General features: G+C 40.2%; 1 long non-coding RNA gene across 1 annotated transcript; it reads left to right on the forward strand.

The window, feature by feature from the left end:
• Positions 1 to 6,943: 6,943 nt before the first annotated feature.
• Positions 6,944 to 9,035, forward strand: LOC121980480. Its single transcript, XR_006111554.1, has 2 exons — positions 6,944 to 7,258; positions 8,835 to 9,035. It is a non-coding gene; the product is annotated as an uncharacterized LOC121980480 (long non-coding RNA).
• The last annotated feature ends 6,095 nt before the right edge of the window (positions 9,036 to 15,130 follow it).

Here is a 15,130-nt window from a genome sequence, read left to right on the forward strand (position 1 = left end):
AGTCACACAGATCTTCCGACATATCTATGGGGATATGCTCTAGACACGGCAGCTTTCATACTCAACCGAGTTCCATCAAAGGCCGTGCGTGATAAAGACACCATATAGGATATGGACTGGGAGAGATGCCCAGGTGTCTTTCATGAGGATTTGGGGTTGTGAGGCTTACGTACGACGTCAAGTCTCAGACAAATTAGGACCCAAATCTGACAAGTGCTATTTCATCGGATATCCCAAGGAAACTAAGGGATATTACTTCTACATTCCCAGTCAGCACAAGGTGGGGTCTTTCTAGAAAGGGACTTTGTTTCTAGAAAGACTAGTGGGAGCGCGTTCGATCTTGAAGAAGTTCAAGATGCGAACAATAGCACTAATGCCACGAAGGAAATTGAACTGGAACCACAAAGTGTTGTGGATGATGTTGTTCCACAAGGAGTTGAGGAACAACAACCGGTTCATGTGGACATACCTCTTCGCAGGTCTGATAGGATACGTCGTCAGCCTGAGAGATACTCATTTCTCTTGTCTGACCATGATGACATTGTGCTCATAGAGGATGAGCCTACCACCTATCAAGAAGCTGTGATGAGACCAGATTTTGAGAAATGGCTAGAAGCCATGAGATCCGAGATAGAATCCATGTACACCAACCAAGTATGGACTTTGGTTGATCCACCTGAAGGGGTAAAACCCATTGGATGCAAGTGGGTCTTTAAGAGAAAGACTGACATGGATGGACTTATCTATAAGGGTCGCTTGGTAGCTAAAGGTTTCAAGCAGATTCATGGTATTGACTTTGATGAAACCTTTTCTCCAGTAGCGATGTTTAAGTCCATTCGGATCATGCTTGCTATTACAGCCTACCATGACTATGAGATATGGCAGATGGATGTCAAAACCGCGTTTCTGAATGTAAACCTACTCGAGGATGTGTATATGACACAACCTGAGGGTTTTGTAGTAGAGTATGCAAGCTGCATAGGTCCATTTATGGACTAAAGCAAGCTTCTCGGAGCTGGAATCTTCGATTTGATGATGCGATCAAACAGTTTGGTTTCATCAAGAATGAAGATGAGCCTTGTGTCTACAAGAAGGTTGTAGGGGACATAGTTGTCTTCCTCATATTATATGTGGATGACATACTACTCATTGGGAAGGACATCCCTATGCTTCAGTCTGTCAAGACCTGGCTAGGGAGTTGCTTCTCAATAAAGGACTTAGGTGAGGCATCCCACATTCTAGGGATACAGATCTATACAGATAGATCTAAGAGATTGCTTGGCCTAAGTCAGAGTACATATATTGACAAGGTACTCCTTCGGTTTGCCATGCAAAACTCCAAGAAGGGATTTCTGCCGATGTCACATGGCGTGAGTCTTTCGAAGACTCAAGGTCCCTCTTCTAGAGAGGAGAGAGACCGCATGGATCATATCCCTTATGCCTCAGCCATAGGATCGATCATGTACGCCATGCTGTGTACTCGACCTGATGTCTCGTATGCTTTGAGCATGACGAGCAGATACCAGTCAGATCCAGGTGAAAGTCACTGGATAGCGGTCAAGAATATTCTTAAGTACTTACGAAGGACTAAAGAATATTTCTTGATATATGGAGGCAATGATGAGCTAACTATAAAGGGTTACAGTGATGCTACTTCCAGACCGATCAGGATGATCGCAATCGGGGTTCGTATTTTGCATTAATGGTGGTCTTGTCAGTGGAAGAGTTCAAGCGGGATACGATGTTGATTCGACAACGAGTATATTCGCATCGAGGCGAAAGGAGGCGATTGGATCCAAGTTCATTCTCGAACTTGGGGTGGTTCCTAGCATCGGCCCAGTTGAGCTCTATTGTGACAACAATGGAGCTATAACACGAAGGAACCTCGCTCACACCAGCGGACCAAGCATACTACGACGCTTCCATCTCATTCGAGAGATTATCGATAGAGGAGATGTGAAGATTTGCAGAGTACCTACAGAGGCTAACATCGCAGATCCCTTGACCAAGGCTTTGGCACAGAGGAAGCATGATGGTCACACTAGGTCTTTAGGCCTTAGAGCCTATACTGATTGGCTCTAGTGATAGTGGGAGATTGTTAGTTAGAGCCCTAGTGCCAATCATTTGATGATTGTATGGACTCATGTATATCATATTCTTGTTTATTAATAAAGGCATTTGTTTGGTTATTATACTTATTTATATTAGTGCCAAATAGACTAAGTATAATAGCGTCCTTGAGTAGAAGGTTCATACCTATATCAATCGATTAGTTGAATCAATAGTGAGATGATATAGGGAACACTACTCTAAATCATTCCTAGTCGAGTATTAGCATTCAGGGACAATGTTAATACAATAAGACTAGCATGTAGGTCAGCTCGATGACTTGATCTCACAAGTCATGGATATAGAGATATCAAGCTGACACATGGGTATGCATTAGAGAATGTATACTGAATGACCCGCCATGAGAAAGTATCATGGATCGTTATATGAGTGTCATATACTTTCTCATGTGGCTATTAGTATGACTATTAGTCCTTAGACCTGAAGTCATCATGGATCCCTACATAAGGAGTTATGTACTTTAGTTTCGTCAAACGTCACCCATAACTGGGTGGACTATAAAGGCGATTACTGGGTATGTAACGAATTATGCAGAGGGATGTGAGTGATGTAGATGGGATCTATCCCTCCCATATGACGGGAGCGACATCGCTATTCTTGATAGAGTGAGACCACTAAGCGCATGGCCATGCCCAAATGAGTCAATATTAGATGTTAAGCTCATTTGATCGAGTGAGTCTACTTGGAGTTCAAGATTTAGATTGATTAGAGGATGACACGGTCTATGCTTCATATTGATCAATCTAGATGTCTAGGATAGAAGGACACTTGTCATTATTTTGTGAGGAGTCACAATTAGTAGTCACAAGGTGATGTTGGATCTCGACATTCTTGTAACTTGGGTAGTAATGATGTGTTGCTAGATACCGCTCATTACTTATGCTCCTAAATGGGTTTAGGGCATTGCCAATGTTACAAGAACCTATAGGGTCACACACTTAGGACAAATAGATGGAGATTAGGTTCATATGATGAACCAAGAGGATTAGATTCATTTGATGAATCAAATTGGATTAAGAGTAATCCTAATTGGGTTAACTTGAGTTCGACTCAAGTTGATTCATGTATTTAATGAGTCTAATTTATATTATGACTTATTAAATCAATTTAATTTAATGAATTAGATTCATTATATTAAGTTGGCTCGAATCAAATGGTTGGATTAGATCAACCATGGTAGAGATTGGGTCAAGTTTGACTTGACTAGAGATGGAAGACCAAAGGTCAATTTTGACTTGACCTTTTGCCACCTCATTGGTGAGTTGGCATTAGGTGGACCAATGATGATATTCCACATCATCATGGATGCCACCTCATGGAAGTTACAAAGCCATTTTCTTATTAACTTCACATTAATTGCAATTAATGGGGAGTTACTCTAGATGAAAGTGGCCGGCCACTTTGTGAATGTGTGTGAATTTCATTTTCATTCAAGTGTGGTGCATCTTCTTCCTTCTTCCTCTCAAGCTCTCCCTCTCCCTCTCCTCCTTGCTTGGCCGAATCTCACCAAGGTGCTAGCACACCTTTGTGTGAGGTTTTCTCCACCTACGTGTCTGTGTGGATACATCTAGAGGATCGGCGCTTGACGGTCTAGAGATCCGGCAACTCCTTGGACGAGCGGGATAAGCGAAAGGCACGCTTCGAAGGTATAACCCTTATCTAGTGTAGATCTAAAGGTTTTACAAACTCGTACAAGAAAAGGTTTTTCGAAAAGTTTTTGTTTACGAATCTTTGCACGGATCTACGGCTTTGGGTGACTCGGGGTTTCCGCGACGCGAAAAAGCGGTTATCGCGGCCCGACGAACCCAACAGAGCCACTCTTTAAATACATGAAAATTATTTTTCACAAAACTTTTTTTAAGGGAGTAAAGCCTTCATTGTGATGAATGCTCTAGGAGGGGCATTATGAAGTGGTTAATGTTCAAGGGTGAGCATTAGAGACATTGAAGGGTATGGGACCTTCATTGTAGTGTTGTGAACAATAAATGAGGTTGTGAACAACGTATGAGAACTCTTATGAAGAAGAGTTTTTGATGTGTACCAAAGGGAGAGAATGTAAGGTTTAAGTTAGGTCTTTATTATCCAAAGGGGGAGAATGTAGGATTTAAGTTAGGTCTTCATTACCAAAAGGGAAAGTTTACCCTCTAAGAAAGGGAGAAAATGAAGGAAACTATCATTCATGCTTTAGCATGAAGAAGAAGGTGAGGCTATGAGATTATCCTAACTTAAAGGTATTGTCAAACATTAAAAAGGGAGAGATTGTTGGTGCAATATCCCTTGGATCAAGGTTGACCAGGTTGATTAAGCTTGAGTTTGCTCAAGCTTGAGTCTTGATGTTTGGGTTTCGATGTTTGACAATATATGAAGATTATTTTGACAATGTATGGAGAATGCAGGAGCAATCGCCCGTTTGAGAGATTGGTTAAGGTTGACCAGGTTGATAAGAAGAAGAGTCAAGTAGGTCAAGGTTAATCGAATTCTTGACTAGGAAAGTCCTAACTGGAGGTTAGGCAATGATAAGTCCAATGAGAATGTTGGCAAAAGAGGAAAATCCAAGTGGGTCATTGTTGACCGGACACTTGGTATTGAAAGTCTTGGTGAGTGAAGCCGGGTAGAAGGAAAATCCTAGTGAGTGAAGCTAGATAAAAGCCCTGGTGAGTGAAGCCAGGAAGAAAGAAAGTTCTAGTGAGTGAAGCTAGGTAGTGAGAAAATCCTGGTGAGTGAAACCAAGTGAAAGACCTAGTGAGTGAAGCTAGGCAGATGAAAATCCCGGTGAGTGAAGCTAGGTGAAAGTCCTAGTGAGTGAAGCTAGGTAGTAAGAATTTCTGGTGAGTGAAGCCCGACAATGGAAATCTAGGTGGGTCATGGATGACCAAACATCTAGTAATTGGAAGTCCAAGTAGGTTAAAAAATCGACCAGATACTTGGCGCAAGGAGAAAAGTCCAAGTGAGTCAAGGGACTGACCGGACACTTGGTGAAAAAGTCCCAGCAGGTCAAGGTTGACCGGATACTAGGCAATGAGGAGTCCCAATAGGTCAAAGTTGACTGGATGTTGGGTTTGGGAGTATATATGCACTCTGAATCAATCAGTTAATCGATTCAAGCCTCCCCAATCAATTGGTCAATCGATTGGGATATGACTGTTGCACAGGATGAAGGTGTTGGATCGATGAGTTTCGCTAGAGGGGGATGAATAGCGATTAAAAAAAATCAAGTAAGCACGCAGCGGAATAAGAAAAGCAAAAAAGAAAAAGCAACGCTAACACAAGTTTTTTTTTTACTTGGTTCGAAGCCTTCGGCGACTCCTACTCCAAGGCCTGCACTCGTCGAGTGCTTTCGTTGGGTAATTCACTAGCAATTCGAAAAGGATTACAATAGTAAAGTACAGAACTACTTTTAAGAAATTAATACCGACAATAAGAAAAGGAAAATAGCAGCACTTTGTCGGAGAGACGTCGCAAGAGCACGGGAGAGCAGATCGTTTGTTGTTGTCTCTTGACTCCAGCCTTTACCCTCCTTATATAGGAGGTCCGGGGCGCCTGAATCCTTTCGGGCGCCCTGAATATGACGTAGCCAAGCCAATCATGAAGCTCCACGTGTCGATGCACGAAATGGATAAAGTTTGCTTCCGGGCACCCAGATCCATTCCGGGCGCTCGAACCCTGTTTTCCAACAGCTTCCTTCCTACAAGAAAACGTTAATCCGGAGGCAAATACAAGATATATATATCCTGTAAAATATAGTATTAGCACAGTTTAAAATCAAATAGAATATTAATTAGATTTTGTCTCCTCGAGACCGGAATCTAGTCACGATCTCGACTTAGATATCCGAAATGGATCTAAGTCGGATCGACACCTAATGTTCCCTTCCGGGAACGTGTCCTCACAGTCACTCTCCTCTAGTAACTTACCTTCACTTACCTGTCAGACGTCTGGTCAGCCCTTCGACCTGTCTAAACTTCGTGGCAGCTACCTAGTCAGCCTGTCGACCTAGCTGAGCTTCCCTGCAACACTGAGTTAGCATAGTATTAACAGAATTCAAGTATAACCTAGGGTTACCTCCTAGGGTTGTCTAGCTTCACTCACTAGGACTTCCATTGTCTGGCTTTACTCACCAGGACTTCCTCCACCTAGCTTCACTCACTAGGGCCTAACTTCACTCACTAGAACTTCTTCCACCTAACTTCACTCACTAGGGTTTGACTTCACTCACCAGAACTTCCTCCACCTAGCTTCACTCACTAAGGCCCAGCTTCACTCACCGGGACTTCCACCACCTAGTTTCACTCACTAGGGTCCGGCTTCACTCACCGGGACTTCTATCACCTAGCTTCACTCACTAGGGTCCGGTTTCACTCACCGAGACTTCCACTTTGTCTAACCTTTGGTTAGGACTTACCTTTGCTAGTCATCTAGTCCTGACTAGACTTCTCTCTCCCAAACATCACGTCCTGTTTGGGTCAACCCTTGGTCATATTGTCAAACATCAAAACCCTAGAGGTCAATTGCACCAACAGAAGGTTTTAGACGACTGGGATCACTAGGATCTAATGTGGCAATCAATTGGAATGAGGCATAATCAGTTGAGAGCCCTAGATCGTGGAATATAAATGTAAGGTCTCACAAGCGTAAATAAAGAATTTGTTTACAAAATTGGTTAGGGTCGCATGAGCGTTAATTAAAAATTTAATTATGAAATCTTCCAGGAATTTTGAGAATATTTTTTTTAGAAATTTAAATAAACTTGTTCAACATGATTTAAGGGGATAGAGGAATAAAGTTAGAAGGAACCATATGGAGGATACCTAACTTAGGTTAGGAGTTGATTAACTTTGATTAACCTAAGTTAATTCCATAAGACCTATGTATACAAGCTCCTAGGTCATTAAGTCACTGTTCCTGATCCCTTCTCACTCTCTGCTCGCCCGAAGTCGCGCCGCTGAAGTCAAAGGCATGCCTCGCTGCGGTTGAGCTCAGGCCGAGCGTCGCCCGCAACCCGTTCTGTGGAGGACGTTTGGATCAGGCGAAGGACACCCTCGACGCAGCAATAGGGGGCGAGGTTTCCCGCGGGGGAGCAAAGAAGGACAGGCAAGTACTTCTATTATGTGGGCATGGCTTCTATGAGGTAAGGTTTAGGAACTAGTAGAAGTCGATCGTTGCTTCCGAAGCTTGATTGACTGTGAATGGAATTGGGTTCATTTTGATTGTTGTTCCGTGGTGTTAGTGTTCTGTGTTCCTGCGGATTTCATGTTTGTTTAAATGCTTGAATGAGATGCTCGATAGATGAATGAACTGTGATGTTCTGTTTTCCCTGGTGATGTTTCTGGAATTTTTCTATCGGATTCGGGGCGCTCACAATTGGATTTGGTATAGATCTGTTCTTCTTGATGAATCAAATTTCGGGTTAGAAGATGTTGGTGATTTTGGTTATAGATAACGATGATTGTTCTCCTTACTGTTTGTTTCATTTTGGGTTTTTCGGTGGATTAGGGATTTGAGTTGGGTTGTCGATGCTCTATTTTCATTGAGCCTTCCAGATTATCGATGGAGTTGGGATTCTAAGTTCGTTTCAATGACATTTTCTTTCTTCGTGATGGACTCCGAAATTTGATATTGCTTTGTTTTCCTCTTTACTGCCATGATCACTGTCCGCTTGGGAGGTTCCGATCCAACTCAGATGTTGTGCTTAATTCCTTTGTGTTGATTGAATGTTCTACTATAGAAAGGGGAGGTTGTAAATCCTTTTCGATGAAGCATAGACTATTGTGATGGGTTTTGGAGTTCTGATATCTTGCAATAGATTAGGTTTCGCTTGGATTTTTGGTATTTCTGTTTGGGAGTTAAGTTTGGAGGTTGTGGCGGCGTCATTGCGTGCGAAATTTCAGATCAGTTACGGTTTGATTTCAATGTGTGCTCATTTCTTCGCTGTTGGTAGAATGTTTTAGACAGATTAGCATGGTTCTGAATTTGTTTCAGTTTGTGTTCATGCCTCGGTATTGGTTGATTACTTTGGACAAATTCATGTGTTTTTGGTTGGGTTTTAATGCTGTGTTGGTTTTCTCATGTAGGCTAAATTTTATAGAACAGATTTAATTGATTTCATGATTTCCATGTCAGTTTCATTTTTGTGATCTTCCTCTAGCTGGTTATGCATGATTTTGGTATAGAGTTTAGTTTGGTTTCCTTATACGTATGTATGCTTTAATTGTTTCCCTTCCAGGTAGAGATGTTTATAGAATGAATGGAATGATCAATGAGCAATTGTTTATGGTATAATGAGGATAGATTATGTTTTCTTATATAGCTAATAGGATGGGTATGAGCATATGTAGTGGCAGTACGGGTTGGGTGACCCGAGATGAGCTCCAGGGAGGGCTCTTCCAAATATGACTGATACTGTAATTTATGACTGATACTATAATTTATTGTTAGCTTCGGCTATATGACTGCATGTTCTCTAAGAGGTACATCTAGGATCATAGGACTGTTGACTTGTTCTAATTGTGGTTACTGGATATGCGACATGCTCACCCCTTTTAGCTATGTAGGACCTTCTATGATATTGTATTTCGTTTTGTAGTTGTACTGCTTATAAGTTATGATAGGCTCTGCTAGTTATTATTCCTATTACTTTATGGAAGTCATACTTTTCATATAAATTATACTTGCTAGGTTCATAGACTCATGATGCCTACGTACAGGTGAGGATGCCTTCCTGGACACCACGGAAGACATGCGGACGGAGTAGACGAGGAGGCGGGATGGACGCATGGCGCTGTCCGGACATTAGGAGTGCGGAGCTTACTTCTTTCTGGGGTTCTTGGGAGATATTGAGGATGTATTGTTCTTTTTGTTAGACTCATATGTGAGATGTTGTTCTCTATCTTCTATAAAATGAGACTTGTGATGGGTTTATTCTACAAGTACCTGCATAGTTGAAGATTAGTGAGTTGTTATTTTTTTTAAAAAAATTGAGAGTTGATCATGGGATGTTTCAATAAAGGCAACAGTGAGTTCAAATGAAGCAGCGCTTACACGAAGATCTCTCCCGATTCTTCTCCACCAAGCTCACAAGTCTTTTGCCAATTCTTGGAGTATCTTGGGGACAAGTGTTGCTGCACTTCCAAGAGTCAAGAGGCATATACAAGCTACATGAGATCGAACAAGAGAGGTTATTGATTATATTGTTTACTTTTACTTCTTGTTTCGAGTTGTATGTGTTAGTATTAGCCCTAGTACCAATTATGAGATGATTGTAAATGGCTCATTTTGTATCATATATCATTATTAATAAAAAGACAAAATTAGTTATTATATTTATTGCAGTTCAGTGCCGATTGAATAAATATAATAATGTCCTTGGGTAGTAGGTTTTGTACCAATTATGAGAACACTACTCTTAACTATTCCTAGTCGAGCATTAATATACAAGGATAATATTAATGCGTTGAGACTAGCATGTAGGTCAGCGGATGACTTAATCTCATAAGTCATGGATATAAGATATTAGGTTGACACATGGGTATATATTAGAGAATATATACTGAATGACCCACCATGAGAATGTTTCATGGATCATCGTATGAGTGGCATAAATATTCTCATGTGACTATTGGTATGAATAGTCCTTAGACCTGAAGTCACTACGGTTCCCTACATAAGGAGTTGTATACTTTGGTATCGTCAAATGTCACCCGTAACAGGGTGGACTATAAAGTCGATCACTAGGTATGCAATGAATTATGCGAAGGGATGTGAGTGATGTAGATGAGATCTATCCCTTCCATATAACAGAAGCGATATCCGTGGGCCCCTTGATTAGTAGAACACAAGAAAGCATGTCCATGCGTAAATGAATCTGTAACGTCCGCCCCTCTACTACCCTAAGGGAGGGACGGGGTTACTTACTTGAATCATACAAACACACATATATATACATATGAAATCATGGCAGCGGAAGTGAGGTTTAAAAGTTTGATTTAATCATAAACATATTAACTAAACATGACATGTGAATAATATAATCATATCACATATTAAACATGCTAACAGGCTAATCCTTTAACATAACATGTGAACATCCTAGTATTCATGCATATAACTTGATTTACTATCAACCATTTGAGATATGATTCATGATATCATAAGCATATTAACATGAAACAAGAAGAACATAAGTGCATAAACTATCCATACTAGCTCAAGTTATTATCAAAAGCATAAAGTCAAAACATGTTTCTCATGCACAACTTAGATACATATAAGTTTGAAACCCAAATGGATCTATTCCACCATGTCACTGTCGCATACATCCTTGCCCTTCCTGCTGCTCCTCTTAGTGTAGTCATTCCTTACTCTTTTCTGCAGTACAAGGAAAACATAAAACTATAAGCACATAGGCTTAGTAAGTTCCTTTCCTACTCACAAAATCATAAATCATAAACCAGCCATAGAGTAGTGACATGTTCATTTAAGTATCATAGGCATATCTCAAAAGAGCATAAGCATAACATATGAGAGCATAATCAAAAGGTAGTAGCATATTCATCTAGGCATCATAAACATATCTCAAGGGAGCATTTTTTTATAAATCATAAAGATCACATAACATGAAATATCTCCATAGAGCATTCTTCTAAAGCATAAGAAATCATATATCATGAGACATTTAGATGCAAGATGTTCTTTTGAAAACATGTAACGTATAGCATGAATGAGTAGATGCGAGATGTTCTTTTGAAAACATATATCATATAGGTACTTAAACATAATCTCAACATGAGGGTCCGGCTTTGTACCACATACATGAATTTGTGCGCATCCTAAATAGATTCAAGGTAGCTAATCTTGAACCTACTAGGAACTAGGCCCGTTTCTTTGACCATCGACCTAGGGGCAGCAACTTAGGAGCTCATCCCTTTTTACTAGGCCCGTTTCTTTGACCATCGACCTAGGGGCAACTTAGAAGCTCATCCCCGGTACAAGCCATACAAAAGTAAAATAGCATATCATGATTCTTGTCACATCATAGCATATCATGTTCTTGTCATATCAAAGTATATCATGTTCTTGTCATATCATGAAGAGTGCTCTTAATCCCAACTTAAGGGAAGCATCTCTTAGGCTTTTCATCATACATAAGCCTTACATAAGCATAACATGATGACATAAAGTGCACATAACATATGACATGTCATAAGGAAAACATAACATGATAGCATAAGTGCACATACATATAACATATCATAGGTAAGCATAACATGATGGCATAAGTGCACATATCATATGGCATAAGAAAACCTAGCATGATGGCATAAGTGCACATATCATATGGCATGTCATAAGAAAGCATATAATGATGGCATAAGTGCACATACATATAACATATCATGGGTAAACATAACATGATGTCATAAGTGCACATATAAATTAACATGGTGACATGAAATTCATATCATATTATAAGGAACATATAAGCATGAATCATGGGTTTTCAAGCAACATAACAACATGGAATCAATATCCTAATATCTCATAGTATTTAGCATGACATGTGAGGCCCTTTGGAACCCTAGGTAGCTCATTAACATAGTTTCCTTGTCTTGGCCGAAACATGTAAGCATGACTCTATTCTTTTTTTTCCAATTTAAAGCATGAAACCTTTACACCATACATAGCATAGCAAGTGAAACTCTTGGTAAGCATATAGAAGTTTCTAACCCTAATGCACAAGCCTTGGCCGAAACCTATAAGCATGTGTCTAGGTTTCTTTTAACAACCTAAAGCATGAAACCTTTAAACTAACATCATATGGTGGGTTACTTATCATGAGGAATTATAACAAGCATAATTAGGTTTCTACATTTCCTCTAATTGCTTTTATTTTTACTTGGCCGAACCCCTAAGGCATCATAATAACTTCTTGTGCAACCTAAAGCATGAAAACATTTAACTAGCATCATATAGTAGGTTACATATCATGAGAAGTCATAAACAAGCATAGTTAGATCCTAAATTTCATCTAACCCTTTTTATTCTTCCTTGACCGAAACCCTAAAGCATCATTCTAACTTTTTGTGCAACCTAAAGCATGAAAACATTTAACTAGCATCATATAGTAGGTTACATATCATGAGAGGTCATAAACAAGCATAGTTAGATCCTAAATTTCATCTAACCCTTTTTATTCTTCCTTGGCCGAAACCCTAAAGCATCATTCTAACTTCTTGTGCAACCTAAAGCATGAAAACATTTAACTAGCATCATATAGTAGGTTACATATCATGAGAAGTCATAAACAAGCATAGTTAAATCCTAAATTTCATCTAACCCTTTTTATTCTTCCTTGGCTGAAACCCTAAAGCATCATTCTAACTTCTTGTGCAACCTAAAGCATGAAAACATTTAACTAGCATCATATAGTAGGTTACATATCATGAGAAGTCATAAACAAGCATAGTTAGATCCTAAATTTCATCTACCTTCTTTTATTCTTACTTTGCCGGAACCTTAGGAGCATGGATCTAACTTTTCATTCAACCTAAAGCATGAGATCATTAAACTAGCATCACATAGTAGGTTACATATCATGAAGAGTCATAACCAAGCATAGTTAGGTCCTAAATTTCATCTACCTTCTTTTATTCTTACTTGGCCGAAACATGTAAGGCAAGACCCTAGTTTTCAAGCAAACTTTAAGCATAAAAACATACGAAACTACTTGTACTGCAGGTGAGGGGAATACTTACATCCTCTCGCTTGATTCACTCAGAGAATACCCTTGCTTCGTGAAACTTCCCTAGGAAGGGGACCTTAGCTTGGTTCGGCAATGGTGAGGAAGGATGGCTTGATTTCGGTGGAGAGGAGGAGGAATGAGGAAGAGGGAAGCAAAAATGAAGTTTTCCTTTCCTATTTTCCTATTTATTCTCAATGAAGGAAGAAGGCAAAACCAACTTCTCATTGAAAATGGAAGAAGAAAACTTAAATTTTTCCTTCTTAGTGAAAGGGAGTCTTCTCTTTCCCTACCTTTAACTACAATTTCCCTCTCTTTTATAACAGCACACCCCTGCTGGGGCTACTGGTTATTACCTAGAACCACTTGCTAAGAGGTCCAAGGTTCAAACATTGGTCATGCCTCTTTTTGATTCTAATTTTTCCTTTTATTTTGGAAAAATCTACATAAGGCCTATTCTAATCATGCAACAATTCATATGAAATCATTAGGGATCCTATGGGTGTTACAGAATCAATATGAGATATTGAGTTCATTTGTTTAAGTGTGTCTACTTGGAGATCAAGAAATACAAAGATTAATAAGAGGATGACACGGTCTATGCCTCATTGATCAATCTAGATATCAAGGATAGAGGGACCAAGTCATACATGATGAAAGTCACGGGCAGGTTAGGTCGGATCTCGACTTTCTCGTCACTTAGGTAGCAATGATGCCTTGCTAGATGTCACTCATTGTTTATGCATCGCAAATGTTGATTTGGGTACATTTCCAACATTACAAGAGTCTATAGGGTCACACACAAAGAACAAGTTGATATGGAGATGAGTTCATGTGATGAATCAATGGATTAAGTGTAATCCGAATTTGACTCATTGAATTAGACTCAAAGGGATCCAATTGTTGGATTGAGTCGAGTTGCTTGAGAATCAATGGGTTGGACTCATTGGGTGAACTTGAGTTCACCAAAGAAGTTGAATGGTCAAAATTGAACCATTAGATTGAATGGTTGATTTTGAGCCATTAGATTAGAAGATGAAAGGGTGGAGACTCTTGGTATACCATGGGATGGTTATAAATATCATTTGGATGCTAATTTTGAGAAGATGAGCAAGTGTTGAGACCCTTGGCATTCTTCTTCTTCCTCCTTCCCCTCTTGGCCGAAATCACCATTGTGGTTGCTAGCACAACCTTATGATTTCTTCTCCATCTTGCTTTGTTTGTGAGACAAGCAAAGACAAGGCTTGTTCATGTGGATACCATAGAGGTGTGGACGCTTGAACGCGCTAAGATCTGGATCCAGAGAAAAAGGTTATTGTCGGGATTGTGAAGGGCACGTAACAAAGGTATAATCATATCATGTAGCTTAGTATAGTCTTCAGAAAATGTTTCTTCCCTTCGCATGGATCTACTGGATAAGAGGATCTAGTAATTTTTCCGCTGCGTTTCCGCGTCTTTGGCGCGCTAGATCCCAACAGTATGCTTGTGTGAGTTTGTACGAGGTTTCTCCACCTCCGGTAGTTACCGAGAAGGAGTGTTTTTCATAGTAGAGAGTGCTTGTGTGTGTGGATCCTTGGATTAGTCACCTCTTCTTGAGGTGGATACCAAGTAAATCTTGGTGTTAGCATTATGAGCTTGCTGTGAGATTTTTCACTACATCATCATCATCTTCGAAGCAAGCAAACAAGCGTGACAAGTTATTCACCCGCTTCTAGCTCCCGAAGTGACCCAACACTTTTTGACATGCATGATTTGCCTTTCGATATGATATATCTGTTGAGGTTGCAAGGTTGCAAACATAGTCCCATATTGGAAACACATGGGAAAAATCATGGGTTTATAAGAGAAAAGATATCTCCATTGGCATGAGGCCTTTTGGGTAGAGCCCAAGAGCAAAATCATGAGAACTTAGGCCCAAAGTGGACAATATCATGCTATTGTGGAGATATCTAAATTCTTTTCGATCCTACAATTGGTATCAGAGCCCGGACTGCCAGAAGGTTTAACCGCCGACTGCGCACAAGAGCTATAGTCTGATTGAACCATGTGAGTACAATATTGACCTCGAACAAAAAAGTGGGGGCTCCTATGTTCGGATCAAGATGACCAGACACCAGGCAGGAAGTCCTAGTAGGTCGGGTAGACCAAGGGGCAGGAAGTCCTAGTAGGTCGGGTAGACCGAGGGGCAGGAAGACCTGGTGGGTCGAGGATCGGACGTGGGAAGCCCATGGTCCTTTGTTTGAGGGGGGGATTGTTGAGGTTGCA

The sequence above is a fragment of the Zingiber officinale genome, chromosome 5A (genome assembly GCF_018446385.1).
Source record: "Zingiber officinale cultivar Zhangliang chromosome 5A, Zo_v1.1, whole genome shotgun sequence".
Taxonomy (NCBI): domain Eukaryota; kingdom Viridiplantae; phylum Streptophyta; class Magnoliopsida; order Zingiberales; family Zingiberaceae; genus Zingiber; species Zingiber officinale.